The sequence below is a fragment of the Anomaloglossus baeobatrachus genome, chromosome 3 (assembly GCF_048569485.1).
Source record: "Anomaloglossus baeobatrachus isolate aAnoBae1 chromosome 3, aAnoBae1.hap1, whole genome shotgun sequence".
In the NCBI taxonomy this organism is placed as follows: Eukaryota; Metazoa; Chordata; class Amphibia; order Anura; family Aromobatidae; genus Anomaloglossus; species Anomaloglossus baeobatrachus.
In genome coordinates this window covers 224,449,424-224,468,026 of record NC_134355.1, presented here as the reverse complement: position 1 = coordinate 224,468,026, position 18,603 = coordinate 224,449,424, and the positions used below count along the sequence as shown (strand labels likewise).

The following is an 18,603-nucleotide window of genomic DNA, read 5'->3' as shown; positions in this document are numbered from 1 at the left end:
ATCATTAGGGATCAATACAGAGAGTATTTCACTTTTCATATAACTGATAACAATAAACAGATAAACACATATGATTTATAAATCAGGTTCTTTCTCTGCATATATGTAAATATAATAATAGAGTTCTCAAATCATAATTATATTATATAACTTGAGCCTACAAACCTCGTGGCTCTACAAATAAACAAAACTTAAATTATGCAATAATGCCTCAGACTAACAGGAACACCTCCTCCATCAGCCGTGTCGCTCCACATCATGTATGGATTGTTAATTATTTGTTAGCAGTCTGATAAGATCACCTGCCAATGTCCACACTTGTTTTGCGCCGCCCTGCACTTATCCACCCAATAAAGTTTTTTTCACTTTTGTACCTTGGACTCTGGTGTAAATTTCTCTTGTTTGTACATCCTGAGGTTGCAGTGTGCAGTCACATTAGGAAATGTAGGTAAGGATGGTTGACCTTAGGGAGATCAACATCCAGCACCGCGGAGACACCATCATGTGTTTCTCAACGCAGTGATTCTAGAACAATGCCCCCTGGGAAATATGCAAAACAAGAAAGCCGCGGAGACACCATCACATGTTTCTCAACGCTGGCAGGAAACTAGCCAGGTCTTTCATTGGGAAGGAACAACCACGGGAAGAGCAGTCTCCAGTCAAGGAAACCACCTATGCCAAAATATGGTATCCATCCACAGACAGCTGTTTCGGGGTATTTGCCCCTCATCAGTGTGGAGTAGGAAACTGGCTAGTGGGAGCAATTCCTAGTAGAAGACTACATAGGTAAGGATGGTTGACCTTAGGGAGATCAACATCCAGCACCGCGGAGACACCATCATGTGTTTCTCAACGCTGTGATTCTAGAACAATATACCCTGGGAAATATCAGTTCACCTCAGATCAGTTCACCTCCCCATTATTAACACCAGGGCTTGATGCCAGCTGTGTTCTTGGATTCCACACAGTTGACATCAACCCAAAAAAACATAACCTCAATTTCCAAAGCACCAGGGCAACAGGAAGAGCCAGAATTGCAGCATCTTGTGAAAGAATTGACTTGCTGCAGATTATTTTCTCGACCACATCTGCGAGTCACAAATAAGCAATGATTTCATGACACTTCAGGATTCTCATTGACTTTGCTGGCATCAATATCCCCTGTAGGTTTTGTAACAAATCTGCATGCAAAAGTACATTAAAAATGCAATAATAACTCATGAATACAGTGCTTGCGAAAGTATTCGGCCCCCTTGAATTTTTCAACCTTCTCCCACATTTCAGGCTTCAAACATAAAGATAAAAAATGTAAATTTTATGGTGAAGAATCAACAAGTGGGACACAATTGTGAAGGTGAATGATATTTATTGCTTATTTCAAATTTTTGTAAAAAATAAAAAACTGAAAATTGGGGAGTGCAATATTATTCGGCCCCTTTACTTTCAGTACAGCAAACTCACTCCAGAAGTTCATTGAGGATCTCTGAATGATCCAATGTTGTCCTAAATGACTAATGATAAATATAAGCTACCTGTGTGTAATGAAATCTCCGTATAAATGCACCTGCTCTGTGATAGTCTCAGTGTTCTGTTTAAAGCACAGAGAGCATCATGAAGACCAAGGAATACAACAGGCAGGTCCGTGATACTGTTATGGAGAAGTTTAAAACCGGATTTGGTTACAAAAAGATTTCCACAACTTTAAACATCCCAAGAAGCACTGTGCAAGCGATCATATTGAAATGGAAGGACTATCATAGCACTGCAAATCTACCAATACCCGGCCATCCCTCAAAAATTTCATGTCAAACAAGGAGAAGACTGATCAGAGTTGCAGCCAAGAGGCCCATGATCACTCTGGATGAACTTCAGAGATCTGCAGCTGAGGTGTGAGAGTCTGTCCATAGGACAACAATCAGTCGTAACCTGCACAAATCTGGCCTTTATGGAAGAGTGGCAAGAAGAAAGCCATTTCTCAACGATATCCATAAAAAGTGTAATTTAAAGTTTGCCACAAGCCACCTGGGAGACACACCAAACATGTGGAAGAAGGTGCTCTGGTCAGATGAAACCAAAATCGAACTTTTTGGGCACAATGCCAAATGATATGTTTGGTGTAAAAGCAACACAGCTCATCACCCTGAACACACCATCCTCACTGTTAAACATGGTTGTGGCAGCATCATGGTTTGGGCTTGCTTTGCTTCAGCAGGGACAGGGAAGATGGTTAAAACTGATGGGAAGATGGATGAAGCCAAATACAGGATCATTCTTGAAGAAAATCTGTTGGAGTCTGCAAAAGACCTGAGACTGGGATGGGGATTTGTCTTCCAACAAGACAATGATCAAAACATAAAGCAAAATCTACAATGGAATGGTTCACAAATAAACGTTTCCAGGTGTTAGAAAGGCCAAGTCAAAGTCCAGACCTGAATCCATTCAAGAATCTGTGGAAACAGCTGAAAACTGCTGTTCACTAACGCTCTCCATCCAACCTCACTCAGCTCAAGCTGTTTGCAAAGGAAGAATAGGCAAGAATTTCAGTCTCTCGATGTGCAAAACTGATAAATACATACCCCAAGTGACTTGCAGCTGTAATCGCATCAAAAGGGGGTACTACAAAGTATTAACTTAAAGGGGACGAATAAGATTGCACGCCCACATTTTCAGTTATTTATTTTTTACAAAAATTTAAAATAAGCAATAAATATTGTTCAACTTCACAATTGTGTCCCACTTGTTGATTCTTCACCATAACATTAACATTTTTATCTTTATGTTTGAAGCCTGAAATGTGGGAAAAGGTTGAAAAATTCAAGGGGGCTGAATACTTTCACAAGACACTGTACTTAGAACATACATCATACACGGAGAGATAATCCGTGCCATAATATGTACATGGAGAAAGCCATATACAGAAAATGGGATGAGAAAAGGAAAAATTCTGTACAGCGGCAATTTGATTACAAAAATACAAATTTTATTAACACTTACAATAGTAGCAAAAAAGACAAAATTTAATAAAATCTGATATAGCTCAGTGGTTAGCACTGCAGTCTTGCAGCGCTGGGGTCCTGGGTTCAAATCCCACCAAGGACACCATCTGCAAGGAGTTTGTATGTTCTCCCCGTGTTTGCATGGGTTTCCTCCGGGTACTCCGGTTTCCTCCCACACTCCAAAGACATACAGATAGGGACTCTAGATTGTGAGCCCTAATGGGGACAGTGTTGCAAATGTATGTAAAAGCGCTGTGGAATTAATAGCGCTATATAAATGAATAAAATTATTATTATTATTATTATATAGAGGATCTTTAAAGGAGGACTAGCAGGTAGCAACCTCACTCCATAAATCAGCAAAAAACAACAGCAAGGTATGTTGGAAATAATGTAGACTGGGAAATGGTGTTTGCTGCACTAAAATCTTGCAAAAAAAGTGTCTCCAAAATATGGAAGATAGTATATAAGACAGCTGTTCTATATTGATAGCAGAATTTGTGTAAACAGAACAGTGTCACATATAATGGAAAGGAGACACAATTGAGCGACAAGTGCAGACAAACAAAAAACACCAGAATTAGATGACAAAAAAGTAAATGTTTTCCTAACTTGTGGAGCGACTTAGATAAACATTTACTTTTTTGTAATCTAATTCTGGTGTTTTTTGTTTGTCTGCACTTGTCGCTCAATTGTTTCTCCTTTTCATGATACGTGACACTGTTCTGTTTACACAAATTCTACTATAGATATAGAACAGCTGTGTTATATACTATCTTCCATATTTTGGAGGCACTTTTTTGCAAGATTTTAGTGCAGCAAACACCTTTCCCCAGTCTACATTAGGCTGCTTTCACACTACGTTTTTTTAACATGCCTCATGAACTTTTTTTGCTGCAAAAGCGGATCCTGTTTTTGCAAAGAGAAACGCATGCAAATGCATGCACTATGAAGAAAAACAGAGATTGGCAGCACTCTGCGGTATTCCAAGACTTCTTTATTTTCAGATGCTGACAGGTGAAACGGACATGAGGGAATGGAGGGAGGGGAGCACGAGGACGACGGTACCGTTTCGCACCTCTAGGGGTGCTTTCACGGACCCGTGAAAGCACCCCCAGAGGTGCGAAATGGTACCGTCGTCCTCGTGCTCCCCTCCCTCCATTCCCTCATGTCCGTTTCACCTGTCAGCATCTGAAAATAAAGAAGTCTTGGAATACCTCAGAGTGCTGCCAATCTCTGTTTTTCTTCAAATTGAATGCTTTTGCTGGGCACTGGCACCACGGTTGGCAATTTCATTTTCCCATTGAATCAGGAGAACTAACGTGAGTGTATTTTGTCATGATTACACCCGGCACACCAAGAAAATCCACATGGCAAGAGCTACACTGAATAGTGTGGAACGGGATTAGTGAATTACCTCCTGAATTGGTAAGCAGTGCTGTGCACTTTCTTTCTAAAAATATAACAAATGCATGTGTTATTTTACAGGATCCTGTCACTTGAAGTTTATGGGCGGGCATTGGAGTCATGTGATCGGGAGTGAGGGGAACTGAACGTGACAGACTGGAAATTCAATATAAGGATAAGGCTGCACATCAAACTTAGATAATAGTATACTGCCTCAAGCATATGGAAAAATATTGGAAAATACAATGAAAAATGCTACTTGCTAACTTGAACATAAGAATAATGAATTGCATACCTGCCATGAATATTAGGAAAAAGGAGATGTTTAGCAATCGCATTGATCAATGTAACTGAGCCCCAAAACCTCGTCAAGGTATATCTCTATATTGGGGTCCCTAGCTCTATGACCCTAACTGTGTGTCATCTCATTGCAATTAAAAACTGCTGTGGGTGGAGAGGGGTAACTAAGGACTTTCTTATATAGGAGATGGAAAAAACATGGCCGAAAGGGGCGGAGCTGTGTTCACATTCAGAAAAAAAACTACATATAACTGAATAGGATAACTGAAGTGAGCACTAAAATATATATTCTGAGTGCAAGCCAAAAAATACATACTATATAAGGATCTGGCTGCACATCAAACTTAAATAATAGTATACTGCCTCAAGCATATGGAAAAATATTGGAAAATACAATGAAAAATTCTACTTGCTAACTTGAACATGTGAATAATGAATTGCATACCTGCCATGAATATTAGGAAAAAGGAGATATTTAGCAATCGCATTGATCAATGTAACTGAGCCCCAAAACCTCGTCAAGGTATATCTCTATATTGGGGTCCCTAGCTCTATGACCCTAACTGTGTGTCATCTCATTGCAATTAAAAACTGCTGTGGGTGGAGAGGGGTAACCAAGGACTTTCTTATATAGCAGATGGAAAAAACATGGCCGAAAGGGGCGGAGCTGTGTTCACATTCAGAAAAAAAACTACATATAACTGAATAGGATAACTGAAGTGAGCACTAATATATATATTCTGAGTGCAAGCCAAAAAATACATACTATATAAGGATAAGGCTGCACATCAAACTTAGATAATAGTATACTGCCTCAAGCATATGGAAAAATATTGGAAAATACAATGAAAAATGCTACTTGCTAACTTGAACATGTGAATAATGAATTGCATACCTGCCATGAATATTAGGAAAAAGGAGATATTTAGCAATCGCATTGATCAATGTAACTGAGCCCCAAAACCTCGTCAAGGTATATCTCTATATTGGGGTCCCTAGCTCTATGACCCTAACTGTGTGTCATCTCATTGCAATTAAAAACTGCTGTGGGTGGAGAGGGGTAACCAAGGACTTTCTTATATAGGAGATGGAAAAAACATGGCCGAAAGGGGCGGAGCTGTGTTCATATTCAGAAAAAAAACTACATATACGTTTTTTCCATCTCCTATATAAGAAAGTCCTTGGTTACCCCTCTCCACCCACAGCAGTTTTTAATTGCAATGAGATGACACACAGTTAGGGTCATAGAGCTAGGGACCCCAATATAGAGATATACCTTGACGAGGTTTTGGGGCTTAGTTACATTGATCAATGCGATTGCTAAATATCTCCTTTTTCCTAATATTCATGGCAGGTATGCAATTCATTATTCACATGTTCAAGTTAGCAAGTAGCATTTTTCATTGTATTTTCCAATATTTTTCCATATGCTTGAGGCAGTATACTATTATCTAAGTTTGATGTGCAGCCTTATCCTTATATAGTATGTATGTTTTGGCTTGCACTCAGAATATATATTTTAGTGCTCACTTCAGTTATCCTATTCAGTTATATGTAGCTTTTTTTCTGAATGTGAACACAGCTCTGCCCCTTTCGGCCATGTTTTTTCCATCTCCTATATAAGAAAGTCCTTGGTTACCCCTCTCCACCCACAGCAGTTTTTAATTGCAATGAGATGACACACAGTTAGGGTCATAGAGCTAGGGACCCCAATACAGAGATATACCTTGACGAGGTTTTGGGGCTCAGTTACATTGATCAATGCGATTGCTAAATATCTCCTTTTTCCTAATATTCATGGCAGGTATGCAATTCATTATTCACATGTTCAAGTTAGCAAGTAGCATTTTTCATTGTATTTTCCAATATTTTTCCATATGCTTGAGGCAGTATACTATTATCTAAGTTTGATGTGCAGCCTTATCCTTATATAGTATGTATTTTTTGGCTTGCACTCAGAATATATATATTAGTGCTCACTTCAGTTATCCTATTCAGTTAGACTGGAAATTCAGACGCAGCTGGGGGCAAAAGAGAGAGGAGAGAGAGAGGGAAAAGAGAGGAAAAGAGAGGAAAAGAGAGGAGACAGAGGAGGGAGAGGAGAGAGAGAAGAGAGGAGAGAGGGGAGAGAGGAGAAGAGAGGAGAAGAAAGGAAAGAGAAGAGAGGAGAGAGCAGAGAGAAGAGAGGAGACAGAAGAGAGGAGAGAGGGGAGAGGAGAGAGGAGAGAGATGAGAGGAGAGAGAAGAGAGGAAAAGAGAGGAGAAGAGAGGAGAAGACAGGAGAGAGAAGACAGGAGAGAAGAGGAGAGAGCAGAGAGAGGAGAGGAGAGAGAAGAGAGGAGAGAGGAGAAAGGAGAGAGGAGAGCAAAAAGAGAAGAGAGGAGAGAGAAGAGAGGAGAAGAGAGAAGAGAGTAGAGATGAGCCACACCTTAGCGTTCAAGTTCGGTTCGGTTCGTCGAACGGAGGCTCCATTCGACGAACGTTCGGCGAACTCCTTTGAACTCCATTGAAAACAATGGCAGGCAAACGCAAACACATTAAAACACATTATACATGTACACATACAGTTAATAAACATTGCCATTACACTTACAGGTCCCCGTGAGGCGTCCTGCAGTCTGTCTCCCGCCGCTTTTCCTTCCGATAATCATTGCGTCCTCCCGGTAACCAGCACTGATGATAGGACCTTCCGTGACGTCAAAATAGCATGTGACCAGTCACGTGTGTATTATCTCATTGGCTACAGACTGGTCACATGGCTAGACGTCATGCTAGGTCCTGTCAGTGCATCTCTCCGGTACGCGGTGCTCGTTTGTGCATCTCCGTGTACTGGCGAGATGCTCTGGCACATGGTCGGCTTCCCCATTCCTGCATGTGGGCGCTCTTTACAGAGTCAGCCCACATGCAAGGACTGGCTGCCACAGCCGGTGAATTGCGGCACCGGGAATCACGTGATCGGAGCCCCGTTGCTATATAACCCACCTGTCAGATTACTTTAACAACGGTAGCAGCGGTGACGTCCCCGCTTACAGCCCGCAGCCATTGCTCACTCTGAGTGATTAGACTGCACGATGAGCAGCAGCGTCTTCCTCCCATGCAGTGCTGTCTGATGTAGCAGAGCTGCATGGGTTGAAGGAGAAAGAAGACAGAAGACCAGGATCGTGGAGGGATGAGAGGGAGTAATAAACATGGAGTCTCTAAGTGTGTCTGTGTATTTATTTCTATTAAAGTATTTTTTCTCTGTGTGGTGTCTTTTTTTTAACCCTTTATTGGAGATTCTTAATGGCCGGGTCAAACTTGCCTGACATTAAGAATCTCTAGCTTAATACTAGCTAGTAAAACAAAGCTAGTATTAACCCATCATTACCCAGCAAGCCACCCGGCTTCAGGGCTGCTGGAAGAGTTGGATACAGTGCCAAATGATGGCGCTTCTATGAAAGCGCCATTTTCTGGAGCGGGTGCGGCCTGCAATTCGCAGCAGAGGAGCCCAGAAAGCTCGGACCAACCTGTGCTGAGAATTCCAATCCCCAGCTGCTAGTTGTACCTGGCTGGACACAAAAAAGGGCCGAAGCCCATGTCGATTTTTTTTTTAATTATTTCATGAAATTCATGAAATAATTAAAAAAAGGGCTTCCCTATTTTTTTAGTTCCCTGCCGGGTACAAATAGGCAGCTGGGGGTTGGGGGCAGCCATACCTGCCTGCTGTACCTGGCTAGCATACAAAAATATGGCGAAGCCCATGTCATTTTTTGGGGGGGCAAAAAACTCCTGCATACAGTCATTGATGGAGTATGCTGAGCCTTGTAGTTCTGCAGCTGCTGTCTGCTCTCCTGCATACACTAGTGAATTGAGCATGCTGAGCCTTGTAGTTCTGCAGCTGCTGTCTGCTCTCCTCCATACAGACAGACAGCAGAACTACAAGGCTCAGCTTACTCCATCCAGGGCTGTATGCAGAAGTTTTTTGCCCCCAAAAACATTACGTGGGCTTCGCCATGTTTTTGGATACTAGCCAGATATAGCAGGCAGCTAGGGCTGCCCCCAACCCCCAGCTGCCTATTTGTACCCGGCTGGGAACCAAAAATATAGGGAAACCCTTTTTTTTTTAAATTATTTAATGAATTTCATGAAATAATTAAAAAAAAAATGACGTAGGCTTCACCAAATTTTTGTGTCTAGCCAGGTACAACTGAGCAGCTGGGGATTGGAATCCGCAGCGCAGGGTGCCCAAGCTTTCTGGGCACCCCTGCTGCAAATTGCAGTCCGCAGTCGCCCCAGAAAATGGCACTTTCATAGAAGCGCCATCTTCTGGCGCTGTATCCAACTTTTCCAGCTGCCCTGGTGACGGGTGGCTCGTTGGGTAATAATGGGGTTAGGGCTAGCTGTATATTACAATGGGGAACAATTTGAAAAACAATTTCTGTTGAGTTAGGTTTTTGAGCTGATTTATACTAAAATTGGCATGCTGATTCCAAAAATGTAGTCAGTTTTTTTCTATCACGTCAAGTTTTTCCTCCTCAACTTACCTGCCATAGAAGCACAATTGCACTGATTTCTGTAATAAGACTTGTTATCTGAGTACAATTTGACTCATATAGAGCTATGTGGCAACTTGTAAGAGTAGCCACAACTGAGACAGTGTGGTGAGAGGTGTGTGCAGCTCCCAATACGTCATAATTATCAATATCTTTACACAAAAAATGTATCATAGTAGGAATAAATAGGATTTGTGATAGCTTTTCTCTTTACATTGGGCGCTTAGTTGTAATTTATATATCTTTTATGATTTTTTTCTTTGTTAGTTTTCAAAGCTTGTAACTTTCCATCTCAGTGTTTTAATTACTTATGTACATATTTCCTTTGTTTCAGATCATGTCTGCTCCTTCTTCCTCTCGTCGTAAATGCCTAAACAACCCTGACTCCTTCTGCTATATTTGTGGTGTTTTCACCATTCCAGTTCAAAGGGCAAACATCAGTGCATTTGTCAAACAAGCATATTTTGCATATTTTAAAGTAAAACTCGGTGATCAAGATAAGCCATGGGCCCCTCATATAGTGTGCAAGCAGTGTGTTGGGAGTTTACGGATGTGGACCAAAGGAACACGTGAAAAGTTGGCATTTGGTATCCCCATGGTGTGGAGAGAGCAAAAAAGTCATTCCACAGACTGTTACTTCTGTTTAGTGAAAACATCAGGATTTAACAGGAAAAATAAAAGTAAAATAGAATATCCAAATGTACCGTCAGCTATCAGACCAATGCCTCATTCAGCTGAAATTCCAGTGCCAGTTTTCGAACAGCTACCATCTCTAGAAGTTCTGAGTGATGTTGACGAACACAGTGACAGCAATGATGCAGAATTTGAAATTCACAAGGATTCAGTTCGTAAGGGATTTGATCAGCACGAGTTAAATGATTTAGCACGTGAATTGGGCTTATCAAAAAAAGCTTCAGAATTACTAGCATCAAGGCTGAATGAGAAACAGTTACTTGAACAAGGAGCGAAGGTATCATACTTTCGTACTAGAGAAAGTACATTTTTGCAGTACTTTCGGTGTGACAGCGGTTTTGTGTTTTGCCATAATATTCCTGGTTTACTACAAGAATTAGGGCTTTCAATGTACAATCCAAATGAATGGCGACTGTTTATTGATAGCTCAAAGCGGAATCTTAAGTGTGTCCTTCTACACAATGGCAATTTATTTGGTGCAGTCCCTATTGGGCATTCTGTCTCTCTTCGTGAAGAACATGGAGATGTAAAGAGAGTTACTGAGTTATTGAAATATGACACAAACAATTGGATCATCTGTGTTGACCTTAAAATGGTTTGCTTCCTTCTTAGTCAGCAACGTGTGTACACAAAGTATCCCTGCTTTCTCTGTATGTGGGATAGCAGAGCTCGAGAAAAGCATTGGGTTGAGTCGAATTGGCTTCCAAGATCTGGTCTTAAACCTGGAGATCCTAACATTCTACATAAGCCACTTGTTGACAGGAAGAATATACTATTCCCACCTCTGCACATAAAACTAGGTCTCATGAAGCAATTTGTAAAAGCAATGCCAACTGACGGCGACTGTTTTAAGTACATCATGTTGGCACTTCCTGGACTGTCCATTGAAAAAATCAAGGATGGTGTGTTTGATGGTCCACAAATTCGACAGCTCATCAAAGCTGAACATTTCACCGGGACTATGTCAGATCTTGAGAGGAATGCTTGGTTATCATTCAAAGACGTCGTCAAGAACTTTCTTGGAAATACACGTGCAAGTAATTACAAAGAAATTGTTCAGAAACTATTTGAGAGCTACAAAGCGCTTGGTTGCAACATGAGCATTAAACTACATTTTCTGCATTGCCATCTTGCCAACTTTCCGGAAAATCTTGGTGCTGTTAGCGATGAGCAAGGTGAACGATTTCACCAAGTTTTGAAGGTTACGGAAGACCGTTACTAGGAAAGATGGGATGTACATATGATGGCTGACTATTACTGGAGCATCAAACGTAGATTGTCCTCAAGTTAATCACTCCAGAAAAAGCTATAAATGTACATTTTTACCTTAAATACTTGCACATATATATATATATATATATATATATATATATCCTTTGCAAAAAACATGATAGTGTTAAAAAACATATTTGTCATGCCTATTTCTAATATATTTCTTTTTAGGTACAGTAGTTTACATATTTTTGAGAAGTCAAAAATCCTATAGTTCAAAAACTTGACGTGATAGAGAAAAACTGAGATGATTTCTGGATTCAGCATCCAAAATTTAATTAAGAACAGTTGTCTGACTTAACTCCTAAAAAATTGCGTTCCCCAGTGATTATCAACTGGCCCTAAGCCTGAAATTCATGGTGTCACGCCAATATTAGACATGATCACCATGAATTTCTAGTACAGATAAAAAAAAACACAACACACAGAAAAATATTTTTATTAGAAATAAAACACAACACAATTAGTGACTCCATCTTTATTGAAATAAAGAGCCCCCCCTCCGCAGTAATCCTGGGTCAAGGGTCCCGCGCCGTCCAATCCGGATCCAATCTCATCTGATCGGTTTGCTGGAAGGCAAAGCGATCAGATGATGTGTCAGGTTCAAGGGCCTGAATCACATGACACAGCAGCTGATTGTATAAACGGCTTTTAAACAATCAGCTGAGGCATCAGTGCAAAAAAAAACAAAACACTACACATTTCTGTGCAGACTCCTGTCCGACAGCATCAGCTGATAGTTTAGCTGGCCGGGCGGCAAAAAGCCGGCCTCACTGCTCGACTTATAGTGCCAGCTGATTCCGTCAGGTGACCGCATCAGCTGATCATCGCCAGGTCTGCGAGAGAGAAAAGAGAAGAGATAGAGGGAGAGAGAAAAGAGAGAGAAAAGAGAAGAGAGAGAGGGAGAAAGAGAAGAGAGAGAGGGAGAGAGGGGAGAGAGAGAGAAGAGAGGAGAGAGAGAAGAGGAGAGAAGAGATAGATAGAGAAGAGGAGAGAAGAGGAGAGAAGAGAGAGAGGAGAAAGAGAAGAGAGAGAAGAGAGAGAGGAGAGAGAGGAGAGAGAGAGGAGAGAGCGAGAGAGAGAAGAGGAGAGAAGAGAGAGAAGAAAGAGAGGAGAGAGAGAGAAGAGAGAAGAGAGAGGAGAGAGAGAGAGAAGAGGAGAGAAGAGGTGAGATGAGGAGAGAAGAGGAGAGAAGAGAGAGAGAAGAGAGAGGAGAGAGAGGGAGAAAGAGAGAAAAAGAGAGAAAAGAGAGAAAAAGAGAGAGAAAGAGAGAAAGAGAAAAAGAGAAAGAGAGAAAAAGAGAGAGAAAAAGAGAGAAAGAGAGAGAAAAAGAGAGCAAAAGAGAGAGAAAGAAAAAGAGAGATAAAGAGAGAAAAAGAGAGAAAAAAAGAGAAAAAGAGAGAGAAAGAGAAAAAAATGAGAAAGAGAGAAAAAGAGAGTGAAAGAGAGAGAAAGAGAGAAAAAGAGAGAAAAAGAGAGAGAGAAACAGAGAGAGATGAGAGAGAGAAAGAGAGAGAGGAGAGAGAGAGAAGAGAGAGGAGAGAGAGAGATGAGAGAGAGGAGAGAGCAATGCAGCCTCATTCCGTGAACTGCTCCAATTTTAGAGGTGTGGCCCGCAGCTCACAGCTGATGTCTGGCTCCTCCCCTCAGTGCATAGTTAAATTAAATTATAATTATAAATAATAATTTAAAATAAATTAAATTCTTTACCAGGGCAGCCGGGATTTGAACTCGTGAACTAATGTTCCCTAGGCAGTAGCTCTAAGCATTGAGCCACTGCCTCTAATGAGAAGCATAGGAAGATTTGGTAGTATTGACCTCTGCATTGCAGAGTGAAGTCTCCGGTGACAGCGCGGCTCACTTCAGGTGCTGCATGGAGAGGACACAGAGCACTCGTGTTTTATGGGGCTCCCTGTCATCGTCATGTAGCAGAGCTGAAAGCGTCGTGTGGATTACTTTGGACCTGAATTGTTGTTTGGGGATTAATAAAGAGGTAAATGAGGTGTTTTTTTGTCTTTTATTCCAAATAAAAGATTTTTCGCTGTGTGTTTCTTTACTTTCACTTACAGGTTAATCAGGGAAGGTATCTCGGGGAGATGCTTGTCATGATTAACCCCGTTATTACCTTGATTGCCACCACACCATGGCAATTCGGGATGAGCTGGGTAGAGTCCCGGGACTGTCGCATCTAATGAATGCGGCAATTCCGGGTGACTGCCTGCTAATATTGTTAGGGTGGTGGGCTCCCCATAATGTGGTGCAGTCCATCCTGACAATACCAGCCTCCAGCCGTGTGGCTTTATCCTGGCTGGTATCAAAATTGGGGGGAACCGCATCTTTTTTTTTTATTATTATTATTTATTTATTTTACTGCACGATATAGACCCGCCCACCAGTGGCTGGGATTGGTTGCAGAGAGACAGCTGTCACCCATCATGGGGGCGTGTCTGACTACAACCAATCATGGGCGCCGGTGGGCGGGTAAGGCAGGGAATACCTGATTGAATAATGAAGCGGCAGCCATTTTCAAAAGAAGAATAGCTGCCGGAGATTTGTGACAGCCGTGCAGCGAGGTGCCCGTGATCAGTGAGTAGGAAAGAGAGAGGGATTGTGCTGGGGACGCAGGGCACATGCAGATACGCAACGTGCGCACATACTTACTGCGAAAAGCCACGCTTTTGGTGATCGAACCATTCTCGAACGGTAACTCGAACTGCTGAACTTAAAGCCAATCGTTCGAGTTCGTCGAACAACAAAATCACTCGAACTTGAAATTGGCGAACCGATCGACTCGAACATCGCTCAACTCTAGAAGAGAGGAGAAGAGAGAAGAAGAGAAGAGAGAGAAGAGAGGAGAGGAGAGAAGAGAAGAGAGGAGAGAAGAGAGGAGAGGAGAGAGAAGAGGAGAGAGGAGAAGAGAGGTGAGAGAAGAGAGAGAAGAGAGGAGAGAGAAGAGAGGAGAGAGAAGAGAGGAGAGGAGAGAAGAGAGGAGAGGAGAGAGGAGAGAGAAGAAGAGAGGAGAGAGAAGGAGAGAGAAGAGGACACAGCAGAGAGGAGAGGAAAAGAGAGGAGGAAAGAGGAGAAAAAGAGAGAGAGGAGAGAGAAGAGAGGAAAAGAGAGGAGAGAGAAGAGTGGAGAGAGGAGAAGAGAGGAGAGAGAAGAGAGAGAAAAGAGGAGAGAGAAGAAAGGAGAAGAGAGGAGAGAAAAGAGAGCAGAGAGGAGAAAAGAGGAGAGAGAAGAGAGGAGAGGAATAGAGAGGAGAGGAATAGAGAGGAGAGAGAAGAAAGCAGAGAGGAGACAGGAGAAGAGAGGAGACAGGAGACGAGAGCAGAGAGAAAAGAGAAGAGAGGAGAATAGAGGAGAGAGGAGAAGAGAGGAGAGAGAAGAGAGAAGAGAGGAGAGAGGATAAGAGAGGAGAGAGGAGAAGAGGGGAGAGAGAAGAGGAGAGGAGAGAGAAGAGGAGAGAGGAGAAGAGAGGAGAGGAGAAGGAAGAGAGCAGAGAGCAGAGAGGAGAAGAGAGCAGAGAGGAGAAGAGAGGAGAGAGGAGAGGAGAGAGAAGAGAGGAGAAGATGGGAGAGAGAAGAGGAGAGGAGAGAGAAGAGGACAGAGGAGAGGAGATGAGAGAGAAGATAGCAGAGAAGAGAGAGGAGAAGAGAGGAGAGAGAAGAGAGCAGAAGAGAGGAGAGAGAAGAGAGGAGAAGAGAGGAAAGAAGATAGGAGAGAGCAGAGAGTAGAGTGGAGAAGAAAGGAGAAGAGAGGAGAGAGAGCAGAGAGGAGAAGAGAGGAGAGAGAGAGGAGAGAGAGGAGAGAGAAGAGAGGAGATAGAGAAGAGAGAGAGAAGAGAGAGGGGAGAGGAGACGAGAGGAGAAAGAGAAGAGAGGAGAGAGATGAGAGGGGAGAGAGGAGAGGAGAGAGAAAAGATGAGAGAAGGAGAGAAGGGCGAGAGAGAGAGAGAGAAGAGAGAGGAGGAGAGAGACAGACTGTGATCATGCCAGGCTGGTTTCTGGCCAAATAGGATCCTGTTTATCAGCATATCACCGTTCACATGCGTTGGCGTGCTGTTTAGTCAGGATCCAGCCACTTGCAGTATTTGGACGCAGCTCAAAAACGCTACAAGTAGCGTTTTTGAAAAAAGTTAAAAAACTGCAAGTCACTGGATCCTTACTAAACCGCACGCAAACGCATGTGAACGCATGTTGACGCGAGTCCATTGCAAATGTATTGAAATGAAAACGCATTTGCAGTGGATCTGTTTTTGCGTTAAAAAACATTCAGGACGCTTGTTAAAAAACGTAGTGGGAAAGTAGCCTTATTTCCAACATACGTTTGCTGTGGTTTTTTGCTGATTTGTGGAGCGAGGTTGCCACCTGCTGGTCATCCTTTAAAGTTCCTCTATGTCAGATTTTCTTAAATTTTGGGTTTTCTGCTACTACAGTAAGTGTAAGGCTGTGTGCGCACGTTGCTTTTTTTCATGCGTTTCCACAGCGTTTTGAGCTGCAGCGTTTTAATGCAAAATTACATGCGTTTTGATTTCCAGGCAAAGTCTATGGAAAATAGGGCTTTCTTGTGCGTTTTAGTTACGGAAAATTTGTCAAAATTCCTGTGTTTGAAGAAGCAACATGTCAATTGTTTTTACCATTTTGGCAGCGTTTTAATAACATTGAAGTCAATGAGAAAAGTCTAAATGCATATTTTTCAAGAAAGAATGCGGTTCACTTGCTTTTTACTAGCAATCTGCATGTGTTTTTGACATAATAAACGCAGGTCTTTCGGTCTCTCTTGCTCTGTCGGTCGGTCTGTCAGTCGGTCTCTCTGTCTCTATCTCTCTCTCTGTCCATGTCGGTCTCTCCCTCCCATCCCCTCTCTCATACTCACCGATCCACGATCACCTGCGCGGCGCTGCATGGCATTCATACTGTGGCGGTTTCTCCTCTTTTCAAAATGCAGGCCGCTAATTAATCAATCTTGTATTCCCGGCTTCCCCCGCCCACCAGCATCTATGATTGGTTGCAGTCATACACGCCCCCACGCTGAGTGACAGCTGTCTCACTTCAACCAATCACAGCCGCCGGAGGGCGTATCTATATCGAGCAGTAAAAAAAATAAAGAAAGAATCAAAAAAAAAATGAGGTGCGGTCCCCCCAATTTGGATACCAGCCAGGGTAAAGCCACACGGCTGAAGGCTGGTATTCTCAGGATGGGGAGCTCCACGTTATGGGGAGCCCCCCATCTGAACAATATCAGCAAGCAGCCGCCCGGAATTGCTGCATCCATTAGATGCAACAGTCCCGGGACTTTACCCGACTCATCCTGAATTGCCCTGGTGCGGTGGCAAATGGGGTAATAAGGAGTTAATGGCAGCAGCCCATAGCTGCCACTAAGTCCTAGGTTAATCATGGCAGGCGTCTCTCCGAGATACCTTCCATGATTAACCTGTAAGTTAAAGAAAATAAACACACACATCCAAAAAATCCTTTATTTGTAATGAAAGACAAAAAAACAACCTCTTTCACCACTTTATTAACCCCTCAAAAACACCTCCAGGTCCGACGTAATCCACGCAAGGTCCCACGACGCTTTCAGCTCTGCTACATCGGAAACTGACAGGAGCGGCAGTAGAACACCGCCGCTCCTGTCAGCTCCATGCAGCAACTGAAGTGAGTTGCCCGATCAGCTGTGCTGTCACTGCGGTTACTCACGGCCACCACTCTCAGGTGGAAGACTGCTGCTGTGGCCACGAGTAACCTGAGTGAAAGCACAGCTGATCACGCGGCTCACTGCAGTCACTCAGGGGATTTGCGATCACAGGTGAGTCCTTCACGTGTGACCGCAAATCAAGCTGCGGCACACGCACACAGCCGCGCGATCACAATGAAGTCGGGTGAAGTTCATCCGAGTTCATTCTGATCGCGCGGCTCTGTCTCGCAGCCAGCCATGCTCTTTTTGACAGTGCGGTCCCACTCGGCTCTGCTGCAGAGCCGAGTGGGACCGCACTGTCAAAAATGGACGTTCTGGATGCTTTTCCCACTCTCTCTATGGCAGAGCAAGCATCCAGAACGCATGAATTCTCCAGGAATGTGAGCACGTTGCGTTCTGCCAAATGCGTCTCAGAACGCAGCTTTTTCGGCTGCGTTTTGAGACGCACATGCAGTGACTTACATGCCGCGAAATTGAACGCAATATGCGCACACAGCCTTAATAAAATTTGTATTCTATTGCCGCTGTACAGAATTTTTCCTGTTCTCAATAAAAACACATGCACACAACTTAAGTTGTGTGTAAATATTGATTTAGGTGAATCAGAATAAAGGCTAAGTTTTGATGGCCTGTTAGTTAGGGGTCTATATCTAGTGGACCAGTGCCCTTTTAGGATTATTTGCATAGTATTTATTTATGTTCTCAGTTTATTAACTGCTTGTATATAAAATGTTTGTATGCGGTTTCTTCACTATTCATTCACAATTACATATTTATGTATGAAACCTATAAGGATTTTCAATTTTAAGTTAGTGATAGAGATAATTTAAGGATTGTATTTTTTATTATTTTTCACTTTAAGCCATCAGATGCCACTGTGCAACAGAAAAGTGTTTATTATTTTGCTTTTAAGGCTCACCCATGTTCACCTTCTTTTACTGTTAGCTTCTACTTCTTACATGCCTCATTAAAAAATCTTTCAAATATGATCAAAATTAGTTTTTCTCTGTCTTTTATTCCTGTTTAGCTTGATATTCCAAATGATCTAGACACACTCGAACAATGGTGTTTAACAGGCAAATGCAAAGTTTTACATCTGGGTAAAAGAAATGTAAAAAGCTTATATAAGCTTATACAGTATGGAAAGAATAGAACTAAGTGATAGCACAGAGATAAATGACTTGGGCATAATAGTGGATCCCAGATTCAACATGAACCAACAGTATGGGGTGCTGCAGCTAATAAGGCCAACAAAATTCTGGGATGTATCAAGACAAGCATTGAATCTAGATCAAGAGAGGTCACTATTCCCCTATATTCTGCCCTGGTCAGACCCCACCTGGAATACTGTGTACAGTTCTGGGCGCCCCAATTCAAAAAAGACATTGATATTTTGGAGCAAGTCCAGAGAAGAGCAACCAAGACGGTAGGACTGCAAACCATGTCCTATGAAGAACAGCTAAAAGAACTAGGAATGTTTAGTTTGAAAAAGAGAAGGCTGAGAGGTGACTGAATAGCGGTCAACAAATATCTGAAAGCAAGTCACAGAGCAGAGGGAACCACCCTATTCTCATTAGCACAAGGAAGTACAAGAATCAATGGGATATAACTAAATGGAAGAAGATTCAGATTTTCTCTGATTCTATGATATAGCATACACACTCGAGTTGAAAAGACACTTTATATGCTCTCATGTGAGAGGATGA

At 42.4% G+C, this 18,603-nt stretch overlaps 1 protein-coding gene across 2 annotated transcripts in view; it reads right to left on the bottom strand.

Moving 5' to 3' along the window:
- The window catches only part of FMN2 (formin 2), a 2,161,480-nt gene that overhangs the window by 1,796,117 nt on the left and 346,760 nt on the right, over positions 1–18,603 (bottom strand). The gene's annotated exons all lie outside the window — the stretch shown is intronic.